We start from the raw sequence: 14820 nt of genomic DNA, 5'->3' as shown, positions 1-14820 counted from the left end.
TGAGCAAGTCCTTAAATAACTATAGAACTTCTAGAGGCAGAATAAGGTGAAAAGGTGAAAGCATATGTGAATCATAGCCAAAGGCAGATAGGTGGGAGAGTGCAGCCAATGGTGGAATATGGTGAAAGTTGAGGTTATGATTCATCAGGAAGGAGTGCAAAAGACTGAAGATGACTCCTGTTTAAAGTACACACAGTAAGGAATTCTTCCTCCCTCACATCATTCTTTCACATATTTGTGAACACTGTTGTCTGATGAATTCTTCATTCCAAATTGATAAACGTATCTAAACAATGACATCAGCTCCTCCTCTTGTTTTCAGTCAAATCATCCACGTTGGTTTATTTTTGAAGCAGAAAGACCTAACAAAAATGCTAAGAACTGAATAGTATTTAAGTTATTTCTATTGTTATTATAATCTAATTAAAAATAGTACATACATATAAAATGATAAATTAAATAATGCAGAAATAGAAAAGATTAAAAAATGGAAGCTTTCATTTTTCAGTATGACCAGAAGTTATGTAACCCAAAGCTCGGTTCTCCTTCTCAATGCCAATCTAATAACAAAGCAAGGTCTTGAGAAAAAAAGGAAAAAGAAGATTTGTTGCTTTTCTAGCAAAGGAAAAACACAAGGGACTCCTGTCCCAAAGGTTTTAATTCTGCCCATCAGCAGGAACAGGGGGTTTTATAGAGGCGATTCAGAGAAAAAACGAAATTAGGGAGGAGAGATCAATCGGGAAAGAGAAGTTTAGGGAAAAGAAGATCAGGAAGGAGAAACTTAAGGAAAAGAAGATTGGGGAATAAGAAAAAAATGTAAATTTTAAAACCACAAGGGATATAGTCAAAGTATCAAGTGAACCCCTGTTACAGTAACAATTTTAAATAGACTAATGTTCATTCTTTCTGATTTTTTCTAAATATAGCACATATTTTTTTTAAAAAAGTATAGTTTGTAAAAAAATGGGACTACAATTTATTTTTTTTTATTTTTTTTTTTTTCAGAGTAGAAATTAGAAGTTTATTAAAGGACAGCAGAAAAGACTTCTCCCGGAGGAAGAAGGGGACCCAAGAGGTGGAATCCCGGGACTACAATTTATATGTGATTATATGACTTGGATTTTCATTTAATAATATATCAGGACAAATTTCTATGCATTTAATTATTTTTTGTTTTCTTTCCCTCTAATATTTGGAAATATTAAGTGACAAATGTATTCAGAGCACACACAAAAGAGTGACATGATTAGTGTGTGTGCTCATGTGTGTATTCTATTTATTTATTTATGGTACTGGGGTACTCAACCACTAAGCTACACCAAGAGCCCTTTTTATTTTGTGACAGTCTCACTATGCTGCCCAGGCTGTCCTTGAACTTGTGATCTTCTTGCCTTAACCTCCCCATAGCTGGGATTGATTATAGGCATGCACCACCATGCTCAGTGATGAGCATATCTTTTAAACTTTCAGAAGATAAAGTTTTTACCACCATGTCCAATATCATAAACATGTACTTTGGTCCCACTATAAACACAATTTTCTGCTCTGTAGGGGATGCAGAAGCTTTGAGAAATCTATGTAATGATATACAGTGGGAACTGCTAGGAGGGTACAATATACTTGGGGAACATGGAATTCTTACTGAAGCAAACAAGAAGGTGATTCATTGAAGAAGCAGCACTTGAGCCGGGCTTTAAGAAAGAATACAATCTGACAGAAAAATAGTAGTGCTTAAATAATAATTTATCTGTTTCTCTGTTCTACTAGACCATGAGTTTGGATCTCCAGTGCCCAGTATAAAATGATTAGGCACCAATGCATGAATAAATGTTTGAAAATGATGTTGACATCTGAATATTATTCAGAGAGTTCATATGAGTCCTTAAAGTTTTTTTTCTGATGTGGATTCAGTTTTATTGATTTCATTTCTTTAAAGATTATATAGCACTTCAAACCACTTTGAGAAATTCCCAGCTGTGATTTCTGGATTTTCAGTTCAGGAAGGAAAATATTTTTTTCCCTTTCTTTTGTTTTTGGAAATAGGGTCCCACTATATTATAGCCCAGATTTGTGCTGAACTCCCCATCCTCCTGCCTCAGTCTCCTGAGTAGCTGGGATTGTAGGCCCAGGTCACTGTCTCTGCCTGGGAGATTTTATTCATTTGTTGTTTATTTATTTATTTTTTAGGTGCAGGGCTGCAACCCAGGACTGTACATACACTCAGCAAGCAAGCACTCTACCATTGAGCTATATCATCCCATCATGGGAAGGAAATTATTGAAAAGTATCTTGTGAATACTGTTTCTGTTTTTGAATGTATTAAGTAAGTATAAATTGTTTTGTATATTGACATGAAAAACTCTAGGGGAATTTATATGTTTCACTTCTGTTTTTTTTTTAATATCTAAATATAAATTTCTAAGCAGAGATTAGATGCCTTGGGCAAAAATTAAATCTTTTTCTTTTTTTCTTTTTGGTACCAGGGATTGAACCCAGTGTGCTTAGCCACTGAGCCACATCTTTAGGCCTATTTATTTATTTATTTAGAGACAGGGTCTCACTCAGTTGCTGAGACTGGCTTTGAACTTTCTGTCCTCCTGCCTTAACTTTGCTGATTACTGGGATTACGGTGGTGACTGGCTAAAAATGAATCTTGAATATATATTAAAAGATAGCTATGAATCATTAGTTAATTCTATATTGTCATTGATGGAGATCTACATTAAATTCATTTGGACAAAATAAAAATTTTAAAATCATAGAATTTCTAGCCTGTTTTGTCTGAGAGATTTAATAATAAACATATGAGAAAGTTACTGTCTTTAAGGACCTCAGGGGAAATGATTAGATCCATTTAGATCATGTGAAAAAAATATATATTCTAAATAAATATAAACAAACACAAAAACTGTGGATGACACAGATAAATTCTATTACTGGTCAGTAAAGGGAAATAAAGTTGGTGGTTAAAATTAACTGGAGGCAGGGTGCAGTGGAGCACGCCTATAATCCCAGCTGCTCAGGAGGCTGAGGCAGGAGGATCAAAAGTTCAAAGCCAGCCTCAGCAATTTAGTGAGGCCCTAAGCACCTCAGTGAGACCCTGTCTTTACATAAAATACAAAAAAAGGGCTGGGGATGTAGCTCAGTAATTAAGCACTCCAGGTTTAACCCTCAGTAATCCCCCCAAAGAGAAAATTTATAATTAAAAAATTTGAAACAAAAGCAAGAAGAGAGAAAGGAAAATCAGTTACCTTCTGATTCCAGCATCAGCAGACAACTCTGGGGGGCTCCTGCAATGGAGATGCAGGTTTGGCATGGCTCCTGGCAACTGTGGGTTCCAGCACGATTACTGGTTCTTATAGCAGCAGTAGCAGAGGTAATAGGCCTATAGGTTCATAGACTCTTGTTAAGCTGCAGCAAGAGCCTCTAACCACATTTGCCCATTCTAGTTTATATTATTTTTTAAAAAAATTATTTATTTATTCTAATTTATTATATATGATGGCAGAATGCAATTCATTTCATATTACACATATAGAGCATATTTTTTTAAGTCACTGATTGTACACAAAGTATTTTCACACCATTTGTGTCTTCATATATGTACTTAGGGTAATGATATCTAAATCATTTAACCATCATTCCTACCCTCTTGCCCCCTCCCTCCCCCTCCTTCCTAGTTTATATTCTTTTATATTCTTATTTTCCAATTCTAGGGAAGCAACCTTCTGCAGTTTTTGTTTGTTTGTTTGTTTGTTTTTGTACTGGAGATTGAACTCAGGGGCACTCAACCACTGAGCCACATCTCCAGCCCTATTTTGTATTTTATTTAGAGACAGGGTCTCAGTGAGTTGCCTAGAGCCTCACTAAATTGCTGAGGCTGGTTTTGAACTTCCTGTCTCAGCCTTCCAAGCTGGTGAGATTATAGGTTGTGCTGCCATGCCCGTCTGCAATTTTTAATGTAGTAGTATATTATAGTAGGTGACTCTCATAAATGTAGGTCAAGATAAATTTTTGAGTCAATTACAGACAGGATCTGGTTAAATTGCTTAGAACCTTTCTAAATTGCTGAGGCTGGCCTCAAACTCACAATCATGCCTCAGGCTCCTGAGTTGCTGAGATTATAGGTGTGCGCCACTGAGAGCAACTTTAAAATCTTTTTGATTCATTAATGTTGACTTTCTAACAACAGCACTATAACTTATGCCTGGAAAAGGTTTATCTCACACACTTACTTTCTCTGTAAGGTACATCAAAGTCTTACGCTTAGGAACTTGAGGCAATACTTTGGTCTGATGCCTGGAAGCATTTTAAAAATGGTGAAATCGCCAACAAACCCCACAAAAATGTAAAAAATGGTGGCACTAAATAGACCATGAAAAGGACACTCATGGATAGTACAAGAACTGAAACAAGTAAGTAGAGTCACCTTGTTTGACCTCAGCTAGGTTACTTGTATGTCCTGTGACTTAATTTTTTTGCCACCTTTGCATGTTTGAGAAGGACTATGAAAGCTTTTGAATGTTGGTTTTGAGCTTGTGTTACTACTGAAAGCTTGGTCCTTGTCCCCAGTGTCAATCCAATAGTGAGGACATGGTTTTGAGAAAAAGGAAAAAGAAGTTTTATTGCTTTGCTAGCAAAGGAGAAACACGGGGTACTCCAGTTCCAGAGGCTGTGATTTTCCCCATCATGGGAAACAAGGGTTTTTTAAAGAGGTGATTCAGAGAAATCCTGTTTCCCTGGATTAGGGAGGAGAAATTAAGGAGAAGATTAGGAAGTAGAAGGTCAGGGAGGAGAAGATCATTCAGAAGATCAGGGAGGAGAAGGTCAGGAAAAAGAAAAAACATGTCTGTTTTAGAGCACCAAGGGATGTAGTCAAAGCATAAAGTGAAACAAACCACTGTTACATCTGCAGATAAATTTTAGTGAGTAGGTTATTCACAAATATGGAATTCATAAATAATGAAGATTTAACATGACTTCTATAACACTTGGGTTTTTTGTCCATTTTATAAGTGAAGAATTACACAGTGCTTAAGGACCTAAGTTTGGAGATGATGAGATCAATGTCTGCCATTTCTTACTGATGACAAATCACTTAATCACTCTTTATCAGCTTCTCACCTGTCAGATGGGCATTATAATAATATTACATGTCTCACATGAGGGTTAATGATATAATTACTACAAACATGTAGAATAGCATTCAGTACTTAATTAATGTTAGGCAGTAGTATAATTCAATCACAGGCAAAAGAATACTAATAATATATACAAACATTTTTAAATATAGGTTATGGGCAGTTATTACTTTGGTATCAGACTCTAGGATTTTCCTTTTCTGACACTTACATATTGGATGAGCAATGAATAAATCTGACCTACTCAACATTTTTTATAAAAATGGGAATAACCCTATTTACCAGGCAAGATTGTTGTGAGAAATAAATGAGAAAGTATATGTGAAAGCATTTTTCTAAAGGATCATCATTATTATACAGAAAAAAAAAATGGTTTTTGGTACTGGGAATTGAACTCAGGAGCCCATTACCACTGAGCTACATCCCCAGCCCTTTTTATATTTTATTCTGAGACCTGGTCTTGCTAAATTGCCCAGAGTATCACTAAGTTGCTGAGAGTCTTGCTAAATTGCTGAGGATGGTCTGGACCTTGTGATCCTCCTGCCTCAGTGTCCCAAATATCTGGAATTATAGGTGTAGATCATCACACACAGCCAGAAATGTTATTGTTTAAAATTAGTACCTGAAGGGCTGGAATTATGGCTCAGCGGAAGAGCACTTGCCTAGCACAGACGGGACCCGGGTTCAATCCTCAGCACCACATAAAAATGAAGGCATTGGGGCTGGGGATGTGGCTCAAGCGGTAGCGCGCTTGCCTGGTGTGCGTGTGGCCCGGTTCGATCCTCAGCACCACATACCAACAAAGATGTTGTGTCCGCAGAGAACTAAAAAACAAATATTAAAAAATTCTTTCTCTCTCTCCTCTCTCTCCTCTCTCTTAAAAAAAAAAAAAATGAAGGCATTGTGTTGTGTCCATCTACGCCTAAAAAATAAATATTAAAAAAAAATTAGTACCTGAGCCTGGCATGGTGGCACATACTTGTAATCCCAGTGACTAGGGAGGTGGGGCAGGAGGATTGCAAGTTCAAGCCCAGCCTCAGCAATTTAGTGAGGCCCTAAGCAACTTAGTGAGAACCTGTCTCAAAAAATAAAAAGGGCTGGGGATGTGGCTCAGTGGTTAAGTGCCCTTGGGTTCAATCCCTGGAATAACAAAACAAAACAAACAAAAATCTGTGAAAACATAGTTGCTTCATCATATCCCTTTAAAAATGGTATGGTACATTTTCAAAGAGTGTATATTATGAATATATATGTTGTGAAAATAATGAAATGATCACCTATGAACTCACCACTAAGCCTCAAAAGTAGAGTGCTACCAATAGCTTTTAAGCTCCCTCTCTCTAAATGCCCTCTTATGCTCCTCCACCAGAAAAATCGCAATTAGGAATTTTATGTGTATCATTTTCTCACATTTTAAAACTCACTTGTCACCTAAACTATACAAATTAGATTTGTCTATTTTTGCTGGCTCGGCATATTTTGAACATTGTGCAGTTTTAAATTTGTCCTCCCTTTCCCACATGGTTTTTCTGATTTTATTTTCTTTTTAAAATATTTATTTTTTAGGTGTAGATGGACACACCACAATGCCTTTATTTTTATGTGGTACTGAGAATTGAACCCAGGTCCCGCCCATGCTAGGCTAGCACTCTACCCAGCCCTCTTTTTTAAAAAATATTTTTATTAGTTGTTGATGGATCTTTATTTTATTTACTTATTTATTTATATGCAGTGCTGAGAATCGAACTCAGTGCCTCACACATGCTAGGCAAGAGCGCTACCACTGAGCCACAACCCCAGAACCCCCTTTTTCTTTTAGGTACTGGTGATTGAATGGTAGGAGTATTCTGTCAATGAGCTACATTTCTAGCCCTCTTCTGTATCTTTTAAAAATTGTTGTAGATGGACAAAATACCTTTATTTAATTAATTAATTTATTTAATTTTTATTTTTTGGTACCAGGGATTGAACTCAGAGGCATTCAACCACTAAGTCACATCCCTAGCCCTATTTTGTATTTTATTTAGAGACAGGGTCTCACTGAGTTGCTTAGTGCCTTGCCATTGCAAAAGCTTGTTTTGAACTCACAATCCTCCTGTCTCAGGCTCCCAAACTGCTGGGATTACAGGCATGGGCACCCCATGCATGGCTTATTTATTTTTATGTGGTGCTGAGGATGGAACCCAGTGCCTCACACGTGCTACCACTGAGCTACAACTCAAGCCAAGATTTTTTAAAATTTTGAGACAGGATCTCATTAAGTTGTCCAAGCTGATTTTGAATTTGCAATCCGATGGCCTCAGGCTTGATAGTCACTGGGATTACAGACATGGGCAACTGTGCCAGCTCAACATTGTGTTTTTGTCAACTATTCACGTTGATACATTGTACAATGTAGTTCATCATGTTCACTATTTACAATATTTAGTTATATGAATATGCCCGAATTTATTTGTTATAATTATAGACTTTTGAGTTATTTCTAATGTCCTGTTGTTGTAAATGATAAAAAATACTGCAACAAAATTCTTTTGCATTTTTCCTATAGTGGAGGAGTTGCTTTACTTAAGTGGGGAACTCTGAGCATGTATACATTTACTAGGCTGTCAAAGTCTTACCAGCTCCTATTGTCTTATTTCTTTATCAGAAGTGGGTGTTGATAGATATTTTAAAATTTTGAGCGGGGTGCTGTGGCACAAGCCTGTAACCTCAGTGACTGAGGAGGCTGAGGCAGGAGGCTAAGGCAGGAGGTTAGTAAGTTCAAAGCCAGCTTCAGCAATTTAGAGAGGCCATAGCAACTTAGCAAGACCCTGCTTCAAAATAAAAAATGAAAAGGGATGGGGATGTGGCTCAGTGGTAAAGTACAACCAATATAAAAAAAAATTCTTTTTGACAGTCTAGGGTATGAGAAATGTCCTATGAGATTTTTCACTGGATAAAAACATTGCTCTTGAAATAAAAGATTTCTTTGACGAGCCATTCTGCAGACTCTAAGCTATAACCAGGAGTAGAAATTACTTCTACCGGGTTTGCATTTGATGGTGTAGTAGGGAATGGAGGAGTTAGGAAGAAAAGCAGACTCTAGTTTTAGTGCCCGATCCTTCTCCTAATTTCATGTATTGCCTGTCACATGCCTCACATCCTTTTTATGGAGATTCTCAAAGGATGACTCATCGCTAAACCTCTCTGGGGCTGAATCATTATCATGTTTCCTAGCTGTTATAGCGTGGAGAGTGAGGAGGAAAGAATATTTCCTGAGATCAGCAGGAAACAGACTCCTAACTCAAAAGTTCTCATTGGGACATAAAGAGAGTGTCTTTGAGTAAGACATATCCTTTGCTTTTCAGAGCTGTAGGACTTAACAGTGTTTTCTCCACAAATACTAAAGTGGCTTTGATCCTAAATTCTATAGCACTAGAGCTTTTTATTTTATATATAATATACTTCTGTCATTATCATTCAAACTACAAATATTGATTAAACACCTACTATGTGTTAGATACTGTTCTAGGTCTGAGGATACAGTAGTAAATAAATCAAAGTTAGAATTTATAACTCTCAGATTTAGAGATTATCAGATTTACAGGTTGGGCCAGTTTAACCTGACACAGCAGTTATAATACAGCCCTAGGGAGCAAGGAATAGGGATGACTGGATTTAGGTCAATGACTGACTTTATCCACTATTTAGTTAAGACATTTTGAAATCATGGTAAGACTACCATCATGTTTTCAAAATTTAAAATTTGCATGTTTTTGAATCACAATACCAATACTTGGAACATTGTAAAAATAAAATGCCAACACTTATACAGTAGTTAGAATTATTTAGCTATTTCCTCTCCTAGGTCCATTTCCTAAGAGGTGACTGCTAAAAAATGTTAGGGGTATATTTTTTCCAATTTTTCTATGTACATTTAAGTCTGAGTGTGTTGTATATTTTAACAATATAAAAAATTTTGCAACTCATATATCACTTAATAATTTTTCAGGTCATTTCTTTATTATTTACCTTATTATTTTTATCCATTGGTCTCCTATTACCCATTTTATTATTATGAAAATTTTAAAATGAACAAGTGTACAAAAAATATAATTAACATTAGCTTTAGCAAGTCAGAATTAATCAGCTTTATCAGGGACTTCATATTTTCCTATATTTGGGTGATTTTTTAAAGTTATAAGACATTAAAATAGAATATAAACTCTTGGCATACTCTTTGCAAAACATTTTATTTCCTTCTGTACCCAAAAGTAACTACTTTTTGTCTGCTACATTCTTTAATGCTTTTATTTGATATGAATAGATTTTTTTTTTTTTTTTTTTGGTATCAGTGATTGAACCCAGGAGTGCTTAATCTCTGAGCCACATCCACAGCCCTTTTTATTTTGAAACAAGATCTCTCTAATTTGCTGAGGCTGGCTTTGAACTTGCAAGCCTTCTGCGTCAGCATCCCAAACGACTAGGATTACAGGCACATACCACCACACCCTGTGTGATGATTAGATCTTGAGAACAGAGCCTCCGTGACTAAACTGATGTTGTTGTCATGGAAGAATGTAAGTTGTCTGAAAGTGGGCTTGTGATGAAAGTGAGGTTGGCCCTCTTTTGCTGTTTTGCTATCCTTCTGCCTTACCATCCCAAGCCATTGAGATTATAGGCAGGTACCATGGTGCCTGAACAGATATTAGTTTTATTTTCATGTTTTATAATTTATTACTCTTATTATAAGAATAGTGTAAAGTAGGGTTAAATAAATGAAAAAGTTTCTCTTACCCTTTGTATTTCCCAGTCCTTGTTTAATATCTTGACTACTCTTCTACAATTCTTCTATGCCTATGAAGCCTAAGTATTTTACTTTTGGGTTTTTTTTTTTTGTTGTTGTTGTTGTTCTGGGGATTGAATCCAGGGCCTTGAATATGCTATGCAAGTGCTCTACCAGTGGCTATACCCCTAGTCCCAAGAAAGGCTTTTTTTTTTTTTTTTGAGATGGGGGTCTCACTATATATTGCTCAGGCTGGGCTTAAAGTCTCAGTCTCAGCCTTCCAAGTAGCTGTGATTACAGGGTGCTTCACCATACACAGCTTCGTTTTAAATTAATTAATTAAATTTTTTTTTTTTTTTTTTTTTTTTTTTTTTTTTTTTTTTAACCAGGGAATGAACCCAGGGGCACTTAACCACTGAGCCATATCTCCAGCTCCTTTTATTTTTTATTTTGAGACTGGGTTTGCTAACTTACTAAAGACCTCGATAAATTGCCTCAGCCACCTGAGCTATTGGGATTACCGGTGTGCCACTGTGCCTGACTAGATTAGTTGAGTTTTTATTATAGTAACACTGCAATGAATATTTCATATATATCTTTGCATACTTAGGAAAGACATTTTTTTTTTTCTTTACTAGGGTTTGAAGCCAGAGTGCTCTACCACTGAACTACATTCCCAGCCCTTATTATTTTTTATCTTGAAGACAGGGTCTTGCTAAATTGCCTAGGCTGGCCTTGAACTTGAGATCCTCTTGCCTCAGACCCTGGAATCACTGGGATTACAGACATAACCCCCACATGGCCATATAATTTTTATTATCACTGTCCATGTAGCAACTTCAGCATTAAAAAAATTATACTTTAATGAATACCATTGATAGCAGTACTCTGAACAAAGGCAAGTCAGATTTAAAAACTTGTAATATAATTTTTGTGTGTGTGGATAAAGAAGAGTGAGAAACTATGTGAGATAGGGATAAGTCAAAAAAACTATGACTTATTTTCATGTGTATATATGTATTTTTTAAATACTTCTTTTTTTTAGTTGTATTTGGACACAATACCTTTATTTTATTTATTTTTATGTGATGCTGAGGATCGATCGAACCCAGGGCCTCGAACTTGTGAGACCAGCATTCTACCAATGAATCACAACCCCAGCCCTCATGTGTATAGTATGTCTAAAAGTAATCAAGATTAGAGATGCATGAAGCCTTTATCATGTCCAACAAAAGTGCTTTTGTTGAACTTGGTTGTCACATGTACTTGGAAAGTCACACGTAAAAGAAAATTAGCCTGATTTTCAGCAGTTATTCTCCAACCTGAAATCCTTGAATTGCGTAGCTACTGCTATCCAGTGGTGAGAAGAGGTAATTCCAGCCAAGACTTTATTTTAGTAGCAGGGATTGAACCCAGGGGAGCTTAAATATTGAGCCATATTCCCAGCCGTTTCTGTTTATTTCATTATATTATTATTATTGTCATTATTATTACCTTGGTACCAGGGATTAAATTCAGGGTACTTAACCACTGAGCCACTCCTACCTCTTTTTCGTTTTTATTTTGAGACAGCGTCTTGCTAAATTGCTGAGGCAAGCCTCTAACTTGTGATCCTCCTAAACTTATGTGATCTTTTTGCCTCAGCCTTCTGAATGGCTGGGATTATTGGCATATGCCACCAGGGCTGTCTGTAGTTTTCTTTTCTCCTAACATTTTGTATGGGTTTGGTATCAAGCTAATGATGGTCTCATAAAGATTAACTGGAAAGCTTTGTTTCCTCTGTATTCTCATAAGAATTTGTATACGAGGGCTAGGGTTATAGCCCAGTGGTAGAGTGCTTGCCTAGAGAATGTGAAGCACTGAGTTCAATTTTCAGCATCACATATAAACAAACAAATCAAATAAATAAATGTTAAGGGTCCATTGACAACTGAAAAAAAAAAAATTGTGGGCTGGGGTTGTGGCATAGTGGTAGAGAGCTCGCCTAGCATGTGTGAGGCACTGGGTTTGATCCTCAGCACCACATAAAAATAAAATAAAGGTATTGTGTCCACCTACAATGTATATATATAGTTTATATAGGATTTATTAAAAAATATTTACAAGTATTGTGTCCACTATAACACACACACACACACACACACACACACACACACACACATATATATATATATATATATATATAATTTATATAGGATTTATTCCAAAAATATTTTATTTATGCTGATGCTGGAGTTTTCTGTGAGAAAAGTTTTCAGTAATAAAGTCAATTTATTTAATAAATAGCCAAATTAATGTTAAGTAATTAGACAAATTGAAAATTTGTATTATTCAGTAATTATTATTGGATGCCTAGATTGTGAAGAGTATTGAACTGGGTGTTGGGAGATAAAAGATGAAAAAAGTAAGTTTCCTGCATTTATGGAGCTTATGCTTTAGCAGGAGATATTAAAGCATAGTAACACATAAAGCACAAAAGATTGAGCATAACAGAAACAAGCAAGTAGAAGCATTAGAGAAATTTATCCAAAACCTGGCAAAGACTCAAAAGAAGGTATTATTTGAGGTGATACTTAAAAGTATATGTTTGCCAAATTGACAGGGTAGAGGAGAGTGTTTCAGGTAGAAAGTTTAATGCATGCAAAGGTATAAAGGATGTAAAGAACATGGACATGTTAAGAAAGCATAAATTGAAGATTACTAATTTTTTTGTGGGGGGTTTACCAGGGATTGAACCCAGGGGTGCTGAACTACTGAGCCACATCCCCAGACCTTTTTTATATTTTATTCAGAGACAGGGTCTTGCTGTTTTGCTAAGTGCCTCACTAATCTTCTGAGTCTGGCTTTGAACTTGAGATCCTTCTGCCTCAGCCTTGAGGTGCTGGGATTACAGATGTGCACCGCCACACCAGGCAAGATTTCTCATATTTTAAATTAAAGGTTGGAAGTCAGAGATAAAGCTGGGCAAGGCTGGAACTTTATGATAAACCAGGGCTAAATAGTGAAGGAAGTTATTTACCCTGCATTAGTTTGCATTTTATCTTAACTACTATTTGGAAGTTACTAAAAAATTTTGAGCAGGGGAGTGATTTTATTTAGAGTTTTGCTTATGATAAAATGGATAAAGGGAAAGTAGAGTTATGGTTGAATGGTAATGAATATTAAGTCCAGTCTAGAGATGATAAGGGCCTGAATTAGGGGAGTGAGAGTAGGAAAAAAGGAGGGAACAAAAACAAGACATATTTTATAATTTTATGAATAGTTTAAATGGTCCTACTAGATTTGCTAACTTGAGGGTCACTGGTAACCTTAGTGATAACTGTTGTCACTATCATGGGAAGGTAGGAGCAGAAGTTGAGAATAGTGAATTAAGAATTGAAAAGATGAGCCAGTTGAAAGAGAAAGTATGAACTACTTTCAATTGGCTGTGAATGGTGGAGAACTTCAAATTTGTACTGAGAGAGTAAGACAAGGGAAATTAAAAATTTTTTTTAATTGTTGATAGATGTTTATTTTATTTATTTATTATTTATATGTGGTGCTAAGAATCGGACCTAGTGCCTCACACATGCCAGGCAAGTAGAAATGGTTAAATAGAAGTTTTTTTTTTTTTTAAAGATGGAAACAACCTGAATATACTTATATACTTATAGGTTGAGAGAAAAGGGTGAATGGAAAAATTAGAGTTCTAAGATACAGAGAAGAAAGGAAACAGACAATGAAGTCAGGTTCCTGAAAAGGTTGGGGAGTAAAGAATTCAGGGCATGCACAAGTGGATAGGCGGAACTATAAGTGAAGATGCTAAAGAATAAGAATACAGTGGCATTAAGTTCAGAGAGTTCACAGAAATTTTATTTTATGAGGGAAATAGTAAAATGATTTATCTGTATAGAAAGAAGAGGAGAAAGCTTGGAGCTGTAAGCTTGAAAAGAGCACTAATGTTTGGAACAACCATTGAAAGGCATAAGATTGGTAATTATCAAGGCCAAATCTCAGGGCAAATCTAAGACTTGTACCACAAAGTTTTATGTACACCAATCTCTAACGTTATGTAATTTGTTCTTGGGGGCATAATAGAGGTGCATGGTTGGAGTATACATTACTGGAGTCTTTTTGGCTGGCTGTGGTAAAAGAGCAAAGGGGGTTTAAGGATACTGGCAAAAGGAGAGTTGAAACAGAAAAGAGGAATAAAAAGGAGAAAGCTAATATGATTGCATGACATGATGAATTACAAGCTGTAATGAGACTTCAATTTTGAAAGAAGTTAGGATAAGAGTCTGTGATAAGCTAGATACAGAGTCCAAGATTTCAGAAATGGAGCCATTTTGGGTGTGAAAAAACCTGATGAAGAGCAAGGACATGAGATGAAATAAGAGTTAAAGATGATTTCTAGGTCAGAGGAGTGTGTGGCTAGGAAGATTTAACAATATGAAACTAGAAGTCTCTAAGATGGCAAGATTTGGGAGGAAGAATATAAAACAGTAAAAATTGAACAATAAGTGACAGTGACTGTTGACACAGAAGGGGGCGGGAATGTACCTTGTGGTATAGTCACATGACTCAGGTTTCAGGTGAGATCATAAGGTCAGAAATAGAAACAATAGTCCACTTCCCTCTCTTTACTTCTTTTTAAAAATGTATTAAGTGAAGGTGGTGGCTATATTTATTCTTTTTTCTTTTCTTTTTTTTTTTTTTTTTGAGAGAGAGAGAGAGAGAGAGAGAGAGAGAGAGAGAATTTTAATATATATTTTTTAGTTTTCCACGGACACAACATCTTTGTTTGTATGTGGTGCTGAGGCTCGAACCTGGGCTGCACGCATGCCAGGCGAGCACACTACCACTTGAGCCACATCCCCAGCCCAGCTATGTTTATTCTTTAAAAACTTTTTTCTTTCTAGTTATACATGACCATAG

Source organism: Spermophilus citellus (assembly GCF_964194105.1).
Source record: "Spermophilus citellus genome assembly, chromosome: 10".
NCBI lineage: Eukaryota > Metazoa > Chordata > Mammalia > Rodentia > Sciuridae > Spermophilus > Spermophilus citellus.
Note: the sequence above shows the minus strand (reverse complement) of the source record.